Source organism: Plutella xylostella, chromosome 26 (genome assembly GCF_932276165.1).
Source record: "Plutella xylostella chromosome 26, ilPluXylo3.1, whole genome shotgun sequence".
NCBI classification, from domain to species: domain Eukaryota; kingdom Metazoa; phylum Arthropoda; class Insecta; order Lepidoptera; family Plutellidae; genus Plutella; species Plutella xylostella.
Window position 1 is genome coordinate 5,509,139 of NC_064006.1, and position 14,706 is coordinate 5,523,844.

At 34.4% G+C, this 14,706-nt stretch overlaps 1 long non-coding RNA gene across 1 annotated transcript; it reads right to left on the minus strand.

The window, feature by feature from the left end:
* Positions 1–13,118: 13,118 nt before the first annotated feature.
* LOC125490695 lies at positions 13,119–14,217 on the minus strand. The gene is made up of 3 exons (XR_007267845.1): positions 14,031–14,217; positions 13,730–13,850; positions 13,119–13,283 (listed from the first exon to the last, which is right to left on the minus strand). It is a non-coding gene; the product is annotated as an uncharacterized LOC125490695 (long non-coding RNA).
* Between the last annotated feature and the right edge of the window lie 489 nt (positions 14,218–14,706).

Consider the following 14,706-nt stretch of genomic DNA (forward strand, 5'->3'; position numbering starts at 1 on the left):
TTTAAATACACTAACTTAAATATTTAATTCATTTTTTATCTGTGGAAAGGATGTATAATTATAATGAATAATGAATTCATTTATGATTTTTCGATTAGTTGTAAACTATTCTTTTTTTACAAAATGCCTGAATATTAAAATGCGTTATACCCCTGGAAATTACTCCAGGCCCATTTCAATTTTACATACATAATTGTATAAACTCTACTTATTTTACAATAAAAACTCTTAAAATTATGTAGATCACATTTTCTATGATAAGTATATCAAAATAGTGTAAATAATTATAATTATAAGGCAAAATATTCATTTGATATGAACAGGGTGTTACAATACAAGACGATTCGATCCGATATGATCAAATACATAATTTAATATTATAATTATTCATGATTTCGCTTTATGAAACTAGAATCCTTTGACTATAATAAAATGTAGGTATACATTGTACTTACAAACAGTTTTTTTTAAATAAAATTCATTAGATTACCTCTGAATGGTTCCCAAAAACCAAGCATACAAACCTGAAAATCTCAAGATGCAATGAAAAAGTTCAATCAATCATAAAGCACCAAACCAACTTAATACTAAGCGGAAAAGGCTAGGCTAGCGCCATCTGCAATATTGGAGTACGTTTAACTGGGCATCAGAACGGCTGTGCCATTTTAAAACATAGCAAGAGCCATTGGACAAAACGTTCAGGAGAGCCAAAAAATGTTTTCGTCCCTTCATTTCAATGCCCTGGTAAAACTATGATACATATCTGAACGAATGTAAGCTTAAAAGAAGCGGCAGAACCTAGGCTTTACATACAATACTATTTCATTTAAATATGACTAATATAATTCTGAATTGGGTGGAACTTTTTTATTGCTCGCGAGTATAGTATATTTATATTATGATACATAACGGGCCTTATTGTATCAATATATGTATAATTCACACCATTGTCTGTATAATGCTGTGTAAATGAGAAGGTGCAACTCGAAGCATTTGTAACTTATGATGACTAGAATTACAATTCGTTACTAGTACCATGAACTCGTTTTATTTATGTATGTTACCTTAAATAAATTCAAAACTGAATATCAGCTTATTGCTTATAAATAGCAATGTATACCTACCGGGCAACGTGCCATAGAAAACAGTGAGTAAAACAATGGTTTCAGATTTTAATATTAAATTAATAATATAATTAATTGAAAAAGACTTAAAGTTTTTATATACAAAGTTGATATAAAAAATAGGCATAGGTGTTATTTTTTTTCATATAAAAGAATTCAACGGGAGGTCTTAAAAAAGCGCTTTTATATTTTTAGCTTTTAGTTTTTACCTTTGTTATTAATTTCATTACAGGATTTTGTTTCATAATGGCTGCATTAGATAATGTCTACCTGTGGGATAAGCCTCTTGAATAACATTTATAAAACAGTTAAATTTTTCGCGATATAAGAGTAGGTCAACCCTGTATTGGTACGCAGTATGATATTTATGGTTAGGTTAGGTTTTTTTAAATGCGTTAGAAAACCATTAAATAATTTCTCAATACCTCTGATTTCATGGGACACTAAGATAAAGCTAAACGCGAAAAGTGAGTACCTACAGTATACTGTACACGGCATTAATATTATGATACGTATTTATATGGTTAACATAGTCTACTGGAGCCCTGAATGCCGCAGTAATTGGCAGCTCACAATGATTATGCTGACGCTACCAACAAAAAAGATGCGAAAAAGTGCAATTATTTCGTCGTTGTCAGTGTCACTACGGCAACCCTCCACTAATTGGTAGCGACAGCAAATAAAAACCGGACACCGAGCCCCATAGCGATGGTAATGCACAGATTCGTATGCGGTACCGTCCGCAACGGAAGCGGCGCGAGGCTCTAATTACTCATTTATATACTTTTATTTACCCACCAAAATGGTGATTTCATTGCTTTAGCTGTCCAGTAAGTTAATGTAATTGGCTTACTTATTCACGTGCTGGCTTATTGACAAAGTTATGTGGTCGGTATTGACCAGTGTTGGGTGGTATCGCGGTAGTTTATACCTGTGAGGTATCTACAGGTCATCCTACACTAGTTGTTAGTGTTAAGAGTGGCTATTGATCTCTTTATAGTCCAAGATGTAGAACGCTTTTATGTATGTCTATAAATTTTTGTACCTATGTGTTTGTACATAAGATTATGAAATCTGTTCTTGTGTACAAATAAAGAATATTCTATCTATGTACTATCGGGGAATTGGTCTGATACCGATACCGCTTGCGCTGGCGATGTGATTTACCTCATGGAACACACTACACACATATAGATACTTAAACATAAAAAGAGATAAATTTATTTTTCAGTGTACTTCGAAGGTTTTTTAGTAGTAGTTTAATTACAGATTGTCCTTTACAATGGAATTATTACAATAGTCTTTATTGGCACCAAAAACAAAGAAACACAAAAAAGATAAACAGTAAAAAGGTGGCCTTATTGCTTATAGCAATCTGTACAAGACAACCTTTGGATTGAACAGAAATTTTACAGTGGTTAGTATACCGGCTAAGACCCACGGTTTATGATTCTCGTTTATTTAAAAAATAACTTAATATTAACTTCTATTCCAAAATTCTTTATATTCAATCCTGACGGCGTTGCAGGATTTGAACCTGTGACCATCTGCTCAGAAGCGGTCCACATCCGGTGTGAACTTATGGCGGCTTCGTAATTAGTTAAACTCATTAAAAGTTGTAAGTGCCTTGGCTAAAATACTTTAATTTGTCGTAATTAATTTTGTACATTAAATTCGTGCTACCAACTCATTAGATTTAATTGATTAAATACATTTTTGTACGCGAGCAATGAAAAAGTTTCAGATATATAGAAACATACCTAGTGGATAGAACTTTGTATTCCTTGTGAGTGTAATAATTAGGTACATAATGTAGGTAAGGTATGGATAACGTAAAAGTTTAGTACGTTGTACAATTTTCCATTATGAACTAAAATCTATGAGCTACAGTTCGAAAACGCAAACTTTTCAAAATTTCCGTTTATAGAAATGCATTAATAATAATAATAAATCATTTATTTCGGATTGATCCATATTTTGTTAGTAACAATGAACTTAAAAATTATGTTAGTAATGGTATTAAATTAAATTAAATTAAAATGAAATATAATAATTAAATTGGTAAATTATTTAGCCGCCCATTTACATGGCATAACATGTGCACACATCAAAGATCGTAGCAGCGGACTGTCTACTCTCTCTGCTATAGTTCGTCTTTCTTTTCGTATAATTAAATTTCGTTACAGAAGATTGAAAGAGTAAAGGATTTCAGTGTAAATAAAACAGACAGATTAGGTTTTTTATGTCCTAAACAAACTTAAATCATTTTGTATATTCATAAATTTAGAGATTTAGGACTAGGCCTAAACCCTTCCTTCATTGGAAGTAGACCCGTGCCCCAGCAGTGGGGACGTAATGGGTCGTGATGATATTCATAAATTTATAAACCAACCCGTGGATCAAACCTCGGACCACAGGGACTTCAAGTCCACTTCCACCACTATACACAAAGACAAATAATTAGTTAATTACTCACGAAATCTGGTTAGTAAATTAAGCATAATTAATTATTCTTCATTACATACCAGACGCAACCCTTGCATTCTATGGTATTCCAGGGATCTCACCAACTTCAATAGTTCTTCATTCATTTATAATAAGGGTTATATTACAAGAATAACTACTTTTTTTAACTTACATTTCTTCGTCAATTGACCACCGGGGTGTAGATGGTAATCTATTAGATTTAGTGAAGTTAATAAAATGTAAAAAAAACGCGTAAAGGAAGATACAAATCAAAGCATATGCGTGTTGTAGGTCAATTTCATAGCGGCCTTTTCAGCAACCGAGTTGTTAAAGAAAGAAGAAGAAAAAAAATAAAGAATCATTTTCAGTGTTTTAGGTAAGTGTACATTACTTACGGTGATTACATAGAGAATCGGGTTCCCTGTATCTACCTGTACCGGTAACCTGATTATGCGAAAGCGCTTACTCACGGAACATTTCCCGGATTTTTAATTTATCATGAGTGCTTTCGCATAATCAGGGTACCCGGTACAGGTCGGTACAGGGAATCCGAGGGTGCTTACATACCCTTATATTACATTGCCTCTAACCAAATCTTCATCCAAATCACAGATAAAAGATAGAGTTAAAGTTAGGTCTTGAAAAAAAAAAGGCATGCATATGGTCGGTTTATTATTCATTCCCCAATCTCAGAGGTCCAAATTGGTCTGCGGCTCAAATTAAAACGATTAAGCACTAAATCACGAGCGCCCACGGCCCATCGCTATCTCAATTAATTGTTAAACAGAACGCAAGTAGAAATGGCTACTAATGAAAAACGGAATCGAATCGAGTTTCATTCGAATATTATTATATGCGAATTAAACTCTTATAATATGATTCTATCAGTAAGAGCAGTTCGCGTACAACGATAGAATTACGTCTTTAAATGATGAATGATTTAAATAATAAGGATTCGGGTGTTAATCTAAAAAAAATTATACAATACTTCAGTCTCAATGACTGAACGTAACCTCCTGAAACTTTTTATTTGTTTATTTATAGGAATTGCTCTTCTCCTGAAATTGTACCTAAATGGTGGAAAATTCTTTGACCTTTTTCAAATTATGTAGGAAATCTCATGCGCCAGTGGCAGCGGCAAGTACCTATATAAAGTACTAGATTAGATTGTAGGCTTAAATACACTGAACACATATTAGACTCTGTATCGAGAACCCATAGTACCTCAGCGAATGAGTCTTAGTTAATTATAAATTCAGTTATGAGTGGGCGCGCCGCAATAATTGCCAAGTGCCACCGATAAGTAACCCGTCCCGCCCATTTCCATCCAAGTCTCGATTAATTTGTCAATATCCCTTATGTATGGGCGCGAATCGCGATGCGAGACGCCTGCTGAATCGATTACTAGATGCTGGCCGCTAGAGAGGAAATTTTGTTTTCTTTTTTTACAGCGAGGCGCGCAAATGAATTCGAAAATAGAATTGGTTGTCACTCGCAATCAGCGGTCTTTAATTGCGTATTTTAATATGTGAGAAATGAATTGCCTATAATTATTTTAATTTGATTTCATGGCGATATATTGATATTTTCAGAAAGTATTTTCATTTTATGAGATGAATTCTTTTATTTCAAGTTTAATTAACGATACAATCAAACGATAATTTTGATTTGCTCATGTAGGTATTCAACTCAACTTAGATACATACCGACATCATTATTTTTCTTTAGCGACCATTTCCATACTTAAGTACCTAAGTATTAGACTTCAATTGAAATATCCTTATATCTGTATTTACACCTCTATTTCAAAGCTCCTAATATAGCCATCGAAGCTGACCCTTGCCTGCTATGACTAGTGATGTTCGATTAGCCCAGAGCCACGGCCGAAGACAAAATATGAGGGATGGGCTGTCGGCCGCGACATGGCTTCGCTTCGGCTTAATGTTTTAATTTGCCTCGAGGCTTCGATACTTAGCCGGAGTGTAAATTTTGTGAGACGCACAGGGCTGCCACCGTGTATGTAGATTTTAAAAAGTGAGTACAGTAATTTACAAAGATATAAGCAGCGATAGAAAATTGAAACAGTTTGCATATTATTATATAGATTTATAACAAGCAAACACTAGATCTGGTACAAGAGCATTTTGTTATGATCATAATTATAGTTTAGATATATTGTTTAGGAAAATTTGTTTTCAGCTTTTCCATAAAACACAAGAAGGCAGATTAAATTTAAATGAATTGAAGTAGGTAGGTTTAAATGAATATTTATTCGATTATTCACACAAGCTCTGCTAACTGAGACCTATTCATTTATTCTACTTATCATTTTTAGAATACATTTATGGTAAGTACTTTAAATTGCGTGAGTATGGTCTTTCGACCAGTGCAACCTGAAGTAAGAACCTTATTACGGCTAGAAAGCCGTTGCATTGTTACACTGATTGTCTCAAGAATGAATTATTAAAAGACAATGATTACAACTCCCTTAGCTTCAATATTATCAAATACATCAACCTCATTGAGTGATTGCGTATTAGCGGTAATAAAGTAATAAGTTAGCGGTTGTCAGCCCTGCGGTCGCCGCGGGCTGTGGAGATTGTTTTACGCCTTTCCGATGTCGCTGCCTCCCAGATGAGCAGGTAAATTGAAACCTTATAGTGCACATGTGCGCGGGTAAAACTTGCTATGTGCAGATACATAAAACAGGAATAAATGTACTTACAAAAAAATCTAGTAGTGTTTGAGCAGTGAGAAGTAAAACGCGAATTTGTATAATGCTGAAGATAGCCCATTTATACCGCTAAGTGGCGAATCTTCCGCGCCATACAAATTAGCGTTTTCTTTTCAATCTTAATACTCCCACTCCGCAGGCCTCCACTCGCAGGTAAGCAGCTAAAGTTCCCTCTCTAGTGAGGGCAGATACTAAAGGGTGGAGACCCTCCAGCCTAGGTGGACCAACGAGCCTACACCGGTTGGAAGAGCCGTGGACAGCTACAATACGTGCAAACCTGATATAACATAGGTACATATTATATGGATCTGGCACATATTTGACGTATCGACAGCACTGCATGGTGCTGGTGTACGGTTACCAAACTGGACTTTAATAGGTTATTTTCGCACAGCTGCAAAGAGGTCAGAGTTCCTATACCTATACTTCAGTGCATACAATAAATCCAGCGTCTTTGCGAAACAAAAAATAACCATGAAAACATAGGAAGCTATACATAGTGTGTTTTGCGCGCGCAGGTCAGAGTAAGTTATCAAGGGGAGCTGTAGATCGGCGCAAGGCAATTAACAGCATCCAACTCGCTGAATCATTTCGATCCGATTAATCGAATCGAATCCACTCTCGATTTTAATATCCGATACCGATCGGTGTCCCGCAAATGAATTATGCTTATTTGTTTTTCGATTCGCGGATTTTAATCAAGTTCTCGATTTAGATCGATTGCGATTAATCTTTTATTGGTTAATTTTGTTTCGATGGAAAAAATATAAAATCACTTCTTGGTATGTGACGGCGTATACCTATACTGTATTCATTCTTATTTGTCGAAAATGGTAAACAAACTTAGTGTGTCTTTTTAATTAAAATACTATTAAACAATTAAGCTACGGCCAAAATAAATGGTTTCATTACGAAATCGATCATTTTTGCTTGTAAGTAGGGTAACGTAACGTACCTTGGGACGCTTGTACCTTGGGACATTAATTGTATTTTAAAAACCGGCTAAATAAACACATTAAAATTCTACCCTAGGCATAGTATTTTACTCGCTTGGCAAAACTAGTGAGTCTCGTGATCATACCAGCATCTAGTGTGTGGTGAAGACAGTATGAAGTTTTTTGGAGTCAAAAGTAGCTTTTGTATAGTTTTTTGTGTTGCTTTATCTCATTGAGGCATGCTCAAAATAAAGACATGGATGTCACGTATAACTTTTCAGTTATTTAATTTTATGACATGGCAATTATCTGAAAGATTCCAATTAATTAAAAATAAAGATATTTAAATTTTGGTTAAATATTGCTTTTTTGTACCTTGGGACACGATTAAATTTGTACCTTGGGACACTGTTTCCTATGGCTTTGGTCTATGGAAAATGCAAACATCTAAATAACGCCTTATATCTCTGTTCTTATTAATGCCAGAGTGAAACTAGACAGAAGAGAGATGCAGTAAATAAATAAGAACAGAGATATAAGGCGTTATTTAGAAGTTTGCATTTTCCATAGTACAAAGCTACAGGAAACAGTGTCCCAAGGTACAAACGTGTAACGTACCTTGGGTCAAAACAAGAATTTTTATTTTTATCTTAATTTAATAAAATCTGGCCACACTAAAGCTTAAGCACAAATACTAGTGATAATAGATTATATATCCTACCGAATAAAGAAAAATTCACATTAATATCTTAGTTGTACGCTGCGATAGCTTCATTCAAAGTTGGGGTAGTCGAAAATGTCCCTAGGTACGTTACGTTACCCTATTTCATTTGTCATTATGTTTTATTTTATAACTTAGTCTTTAAATTAATTCAAATAAAAAGACACTTCAAGATTGCTCAAAATCTACGACAAGTAAGAAAAATACATTATATATGTTTGTGTGTTCATCAAAATATTACAGCAATTTATTAGAATAGTACCCGACATATTACATATTTTTATTAAAATTAAATAAAATTTGGTACTTATGTTAATGCTATTGATGTACTTCAGTTATACAGAGTGTTCCAAAAACGTGTTTCAAAAAGACGCAGAACAAAAGCTGTTCCGAATGACCCCTTTCACACTAACACTTATGTTACACCCTGTAGTCAGTATGCGTCCTTACTTGTCGACTATTTCTTACCGGTTCACATTACAAGTCATTATTTCCTCCACAGCTCTGAGTTTTCACACAAAAACCTGATCAGCCTCTATTTTATGACCATATTAAAGCTCAGTCTCAACATTTTTCCATGTTTTATTGGTAAACGACAGCTGTATTTTAAATTATTAATTAATTAATGTTTCTGATGCTCTTCGGTAATTGGCCAACCGGCTATAATAAGCTTTTTATGTTATATAACTTAAAGGCCACCTACAGCTACTAGTATCACGTACATGTATCTACCTACGAGTATGAAACCCAAATTATTATTCAATTACGTACCAAACTTAACCATAGGTAACAATAACCTACAGTCGGTCACGCAGATATCTGACATTTTAATGTCAGATATTTGCCAGGCACATTGTACTAACAGGGTGGCTTAGATTAAAGCAAAGAACCACTAGCCGGTAGGCTTACGCGCACGGTGCTTTGTTTTAAAATCACAAGTTACCAAGTTATGACGTCACGTCATGACCAAATTCAGTCAGTGGCGAGTCAGCAACTAACAAACCCTTTACGCCAACCTGCAAAATTCTAAAATGTAGAACAACTATACGCTCAGTGTAGACGCAGCTTAAAAACTTTTATCTCTTAAAAAAGGAACAAACGACAGTCGGTGAAACCGGGCGAGTGGACGCGTGTACATGCCCCCTTAATTGACTCCGATTCTACGAAAGTAATTTCACAAATTGCTTTTAGCTACCTGATTTGAGATCGACATCTCAGCCCCGATACCACCTTGTCGGTCTCAAACCACATAAATCCTGTATGGAGAACCCGCTGCGTGGAGCCGCGCGTTAATGCGATATGGTTGCATCGGGACCGGTCGCGACAAAAAGACTATCTTGGTCAGTGTTGATGTTGTAGTTGTTATCAAAAGTCGTTCGTTTTGAAAATGGCCATGTCTTGGATATTGTTATGCTGGGTTGGGTGGGATGGAAAAGATAAGACTGTGGTTGGTATGATGACCGATCATGTTTTAATCTATTGAATTTGTTAGTACACAGATTTCTCTACAGATTGACTTTCAAGGTTGTTTCTTTTTCTGACTTTTCTATCTACTATTTAAACCACAGTTGGTCCTACAAAAACAATTAGTCCCTTTAAGCAGAAGCATCGATAATCATGTAACAAAATATAAATATGTATACAGGGTGTTGCAAAAAGGGTATACTAAGCCGAAACCTACATGTGCAGCATGTTATATCTAAGCCCGAAACTGAAATCAGAATTTGAAAATTCGCGAAAAAAAAATTACATTTTCCATAGAAACTTTGTTGGTCACGCGACTTTTACTATGGAAAAAAATTTTTTTTTTTCGCGAATTTCCAAATTCTGATTTCAGTTTCGGGCTTAGATATAACATGCTGCACATGTAGGTTTCGGCTTAGTATACCAATTTTGCAACACCCTGTATATAAAAATACAAATTAAAAAATTATAAAAATACCTAATGGGTGTGTTTTTTAAGATAGTCTGGACCTGGATGTAGTTATAAGTTTGCGGTGTACAGTAAGAGTCAGTCTTATTTAGTAATATTTAGTATAGGTTGTACCCATTCTAAATTCACTATATTAAAAAGTCCACGACTTCAATTTTTAAATATTGTTCAGGCACCAGTGCTAAGGTCCACTGACTGTGCAACTGAAATCTGAAATAATTATACATAATTGACAAATCCTTACAAATTGCCTGCAACAGGCCAACCTGCCGTATCGGGAAAAAGTATCACTTTAAAGCTGTACGCCCAAATTAAAATTGTTTCTTTTAATTTATTTTTCTCTGAAACAAAGTTACTCCATACTCACAAGGTGCCGACAAAGCCATATTGATAAAATTACACGTTTATTTGAGAAACTTATCTAATGAAGGGTACAAATTTAAATATTCCTAAAAATACCATACAACTTTATCCTTAGCCCGTAATTAGTCGTCTATTGCTGGACATGGCTCCCAAGGAGCGCCACAACACAATCCTCGGTCCTCGGCCTTCCTCATCCAGCCACAACGGTCAAACCGTACAACTTGTAATTTACAAATGCATCTCCGTGGAATCGTATTGTTTGTTTTTATTGAGTCTCAGTTTTTAGAAATCCGCAGCCAGATCTTAGCAGCAGCTGTCGCCTCCTTCTGCCATTTCTTTTTAACCTCTTTCGAGTCTGGCTGGAAACACTGATGCACTGACTAAACTCTACAGGGTGTTGCAAAAAGGGTATACTAAGCCGAAACCTACATGTGCAGCATGGTATATCTAAGCCTGAAACTGAAATCAGAATTTGAAAATTCGCGAAAAAAATATTTCATTTTCCATAGAAACTTTATTGTCACGTGACTTTTTACTATGGGAAATGATTTTTTTTTTCGCGAATTTCCAAATTCAGATTTCAGTTTCGGGCTTAGATATACCATGCTGCACATGTAGGTTTTGGCTTAGTATACCAATTTTGCAACACCCTGTATAAGAAAAAGGTGTACGTTGGCGCACTAACCTCAAAACAGACTTCTCGTCATTAAGGATTAAAAATAATAAAAAAGACCTTTCCTACCTCACAGCCAATAACAGTATTTAACAAGAATCTCAAACATTGTAACAGCTATAATCTTTAAATAAATTGTAAGTAATTAAAATAATCTTATCAATAGATGGTAGCTCCCGATAGAATCCGGTGGCATCCTAATTAAAATGTGATCTCGGCAATATCCATAGCACACAGATTATCTCTGCTTGCCGCCTATGATCAAATATTTCAACCCAATTAACTTATAACATTCTCGCTTCCGAAAATTTCTAATGGGACAGCGGATTGTGGAAAAAACCGGTCAAGTGCGTGTCGGACTAGCATAGGAGATAAGTATGTGTGTAGGTATTGTACCTATCTCTTTAAATATATCTTATCAGCAAACTTAATATTTAGGTATAATGTATTTGTATAATATAAGATATTAAATCGTATTCACAAAGTTGTTTTTACAAAATGTACACAACTGTGTAACTTTTAAGCTTATTTTGTTTATACCTACTTTAACGATTTTTTTTAAATGTACATGTAAGTTCTTCTACATTTATTTTGATTATAATGGTGAAAACTTATTGCTCTGTTTAGATAATAGGTATTGTAACGGACAGACGGACAAAAAAGAAATGATACTTATAAGAGTGCCGTTTTATTTATTTTGAGGTATGGAACTCTAAAAATACCAACCGACAATGGTCAGGCGTTTCTTAAAATTGGACTCTCTTCCTTATCGATATCTACCTCCCAAATAGAGTGCGATCGATGTTACTGATAAACCCCTTCATGTGGACTTTACTAATTGGCGCAATAAATTTAAGAGCGCATCAAAACTAAAATGACATTGGTATCGATTCTGAAGGGCACATTCTAATTTTAACGCTGTCAAAAAACGCTTACATTCCCTCTAAATTTATTTGGCACTCTGAAGGCACCGTTTATCTCCAAAATTAGAGACGTCACTTTAAATTTTGAATCTGACAGCGTTAAAACTATTCAACTTAGGTTAGATGGTCGAATTGGTATTCTGAAGGTCGCATTTTTAGCGATGTCAACGTAAAATTAGCAACTTTCTTCCTAAATTTAAAAGGGGTCTGGAAAGGTGCCTCTTAAAATTATACTAAAATTTCTAAAAGTAAAACCGTGAAATATATGGGAAATCGTTGTTGTAGGTGCATAAATATGGATTTAATCTGGAGTTTAGGCCTTCCTTAAGTAAGTTAAGCAAATTTCAGTGATATAAGTGTACTGTTTTATGGAGAAATAAATATGTGAAATTACCCCTTATTTGTGTTATTTTTACCAACCCTGAGAGTACAAATTGTGACGAAAATCAACCAAAGTAGGGCTCTTGTTGATAGGATGCTTCCTTATGTAAGTACCTTATTAGGTAGGTACAATAAAACTTAATTATTCCTTGTGTACAGGTAGAATATATTTAATCTATTTACTAACCTAAAATATGGTTATAAACCAAAAATAAAGCTGAAAATGGATTAAACTATGTATCTAAGTATAGGTAAGAAGTTGCTTACTATCAACAGGCTACGTAGGTACTTTAAAAAGGTATGTAAGTAGGAGGAATCATTAAGTTTAGGTTACCTATCTTGATTACTGAAATAGAGGTGAGTACCTAGGTAAGTAGGTTTTTTTATTATTACTTATGTAAGTATCATAGGACTCTACATATCTTCTCAAAGAAAAGTACCTACTTACTTACCTACCTACTACAAAACTTCTTATCAAAATCCTGTTGCCTATGATAAGATGAACAGTAGGGCTAATTCTTAATAATTGTAATGATTATGATCAGTACATATCTTTCTAACTAGCTAATAATAAAGCAGGTAGATGTACTTGGCTCAATTTGAGTATTCTTACCTAAGTATAATGATTATCATAACATAGGAACTAAAGAGTAAAGTAATAGGAACCTATACTGATCAGGTCATCTCCCCTATATCCAAACAAATTAATGGTTATGATGTTGGCAGCAATAAAACTTTTTGCATTGTTAAAGTAACCAAAAGTCAATCTTTGAAATAATTAATAGAGGGGGTTTGTTAGCTTTACTAACTAAGTTTATTCACTGCCAACTAAGTTTTATTACCACTAGAAAATGAAAGTAACACAATTTAGAGAAGCTTTATTTCATTTTATAACATAGTCACATGTATCTATCAAAGTTCTTTTGTATGAAATATAATAATCTTGTTTATTATATGCACTGACGAGTCTTGGAAGAGGTCGCTTCGAGTAGACAAGATTTTATAATCCTTCCTGGGTTTCAATTTAGTTCTGTAACAATAATAATATGATAAGTATATGAATAACATTAACTAAATTGAATAATTTATAATATTTTTCACTACATCACATAGTGCACTGCATAAAACAAACTGTATGTATAGGTAGGTTGGTACCAAGATAGACTTTGATGCAATCAGCGGTAGACAATTAATAAGACTGGCTAATCGTCTCCTGCCCACTGGACCGACAGCCTTAGGCGGGTAGCCGGTAGTGGCTGGATGAGGAAGGCCGAGGACAGAGTGTTGTGGCACTCCTTAGGAGTGGCCTATGTCCAGCAGTGGATGATTATGGGCTGATGATGAATCGTTTCACCGCTAAGAGAGATTGAAGTACTTAAGTATCTTTAACACTCAATCATTTAATTTTGTAAGTAAGTACTTACATGGGTTTTTCTTTTTTTTTCACTCTATTACATAGTAAGTATAAATACTAACCTTCTGTTTAGGTAACTTAGATAGTCTGAACGGGAATGCGACTGGATCCTTTCATACTTGTTGATGCAGGTGTTGTGTTTCATATAACTTGCTGGCTGATGTTTTAAGGTTATGTTTGCATCTGAAATTATAAAATATTTCGTAAGCAAATATACACGAATATGCAGAATATGAATAAGGTGCGAATTTCTCATTTTATATAATGGATTTGAACAAAATCTTCGTAACAATCAACACGAATTCCAAAGACGAATCCGTCAAGTTACATGTACTTAAACATTTCACTATGTTTATGGCTTACCTTATAGGAAAACTTGTGTAATGAAAACCTTTGTAAGCAAGTAGCTATCACGGATAATTTAAGATCTTTCGTATCGTATTTATCACCATCGAATTTTTTCCCGGCAATCGGAGAAAGAAAACAATGAAAAAGTCAATGTATTTTTTTGGGGTTGCCAGTAATTTATTTCTAAATTACCTATAATGAGTCACACTGGAAACACTAATAGTTATGCTTTTCACGATAATAATAGGCTGTAAATGCATTTAGTATATTTTAAAATATATTTTTAACATGTTTTTATGTATTTAAAGTAAATTAAGATTAAAAATATAAAATAACGACTATATTTCCATGATATCTATATTTCGCTGCCATCATTTGGTATTTGTCCTAAGTATGGGAACACTCATTTTAAAGACGTCAAATCAGCCTATTAAATTTAGTTGGCCGTTAAAATCGTTGCCTTCAGAATAGCAAAAATTAGCGCTGTCAGTTAAATTTAGAAATTTTAGCTCATTTTAAAATTAGGAAGTGTGCCCTTCAGAATCGATACCATTGAACTCTTAAACCACTACTGCACTTACGACCTTCTCGCAACAACACCGCCATAGACCATCGACAAAACTTACAAACAAACTCTGAGAATCTGTCAAATTCGAGTTCCACGAACAAGCGATTCTCATCTCTATCGGCG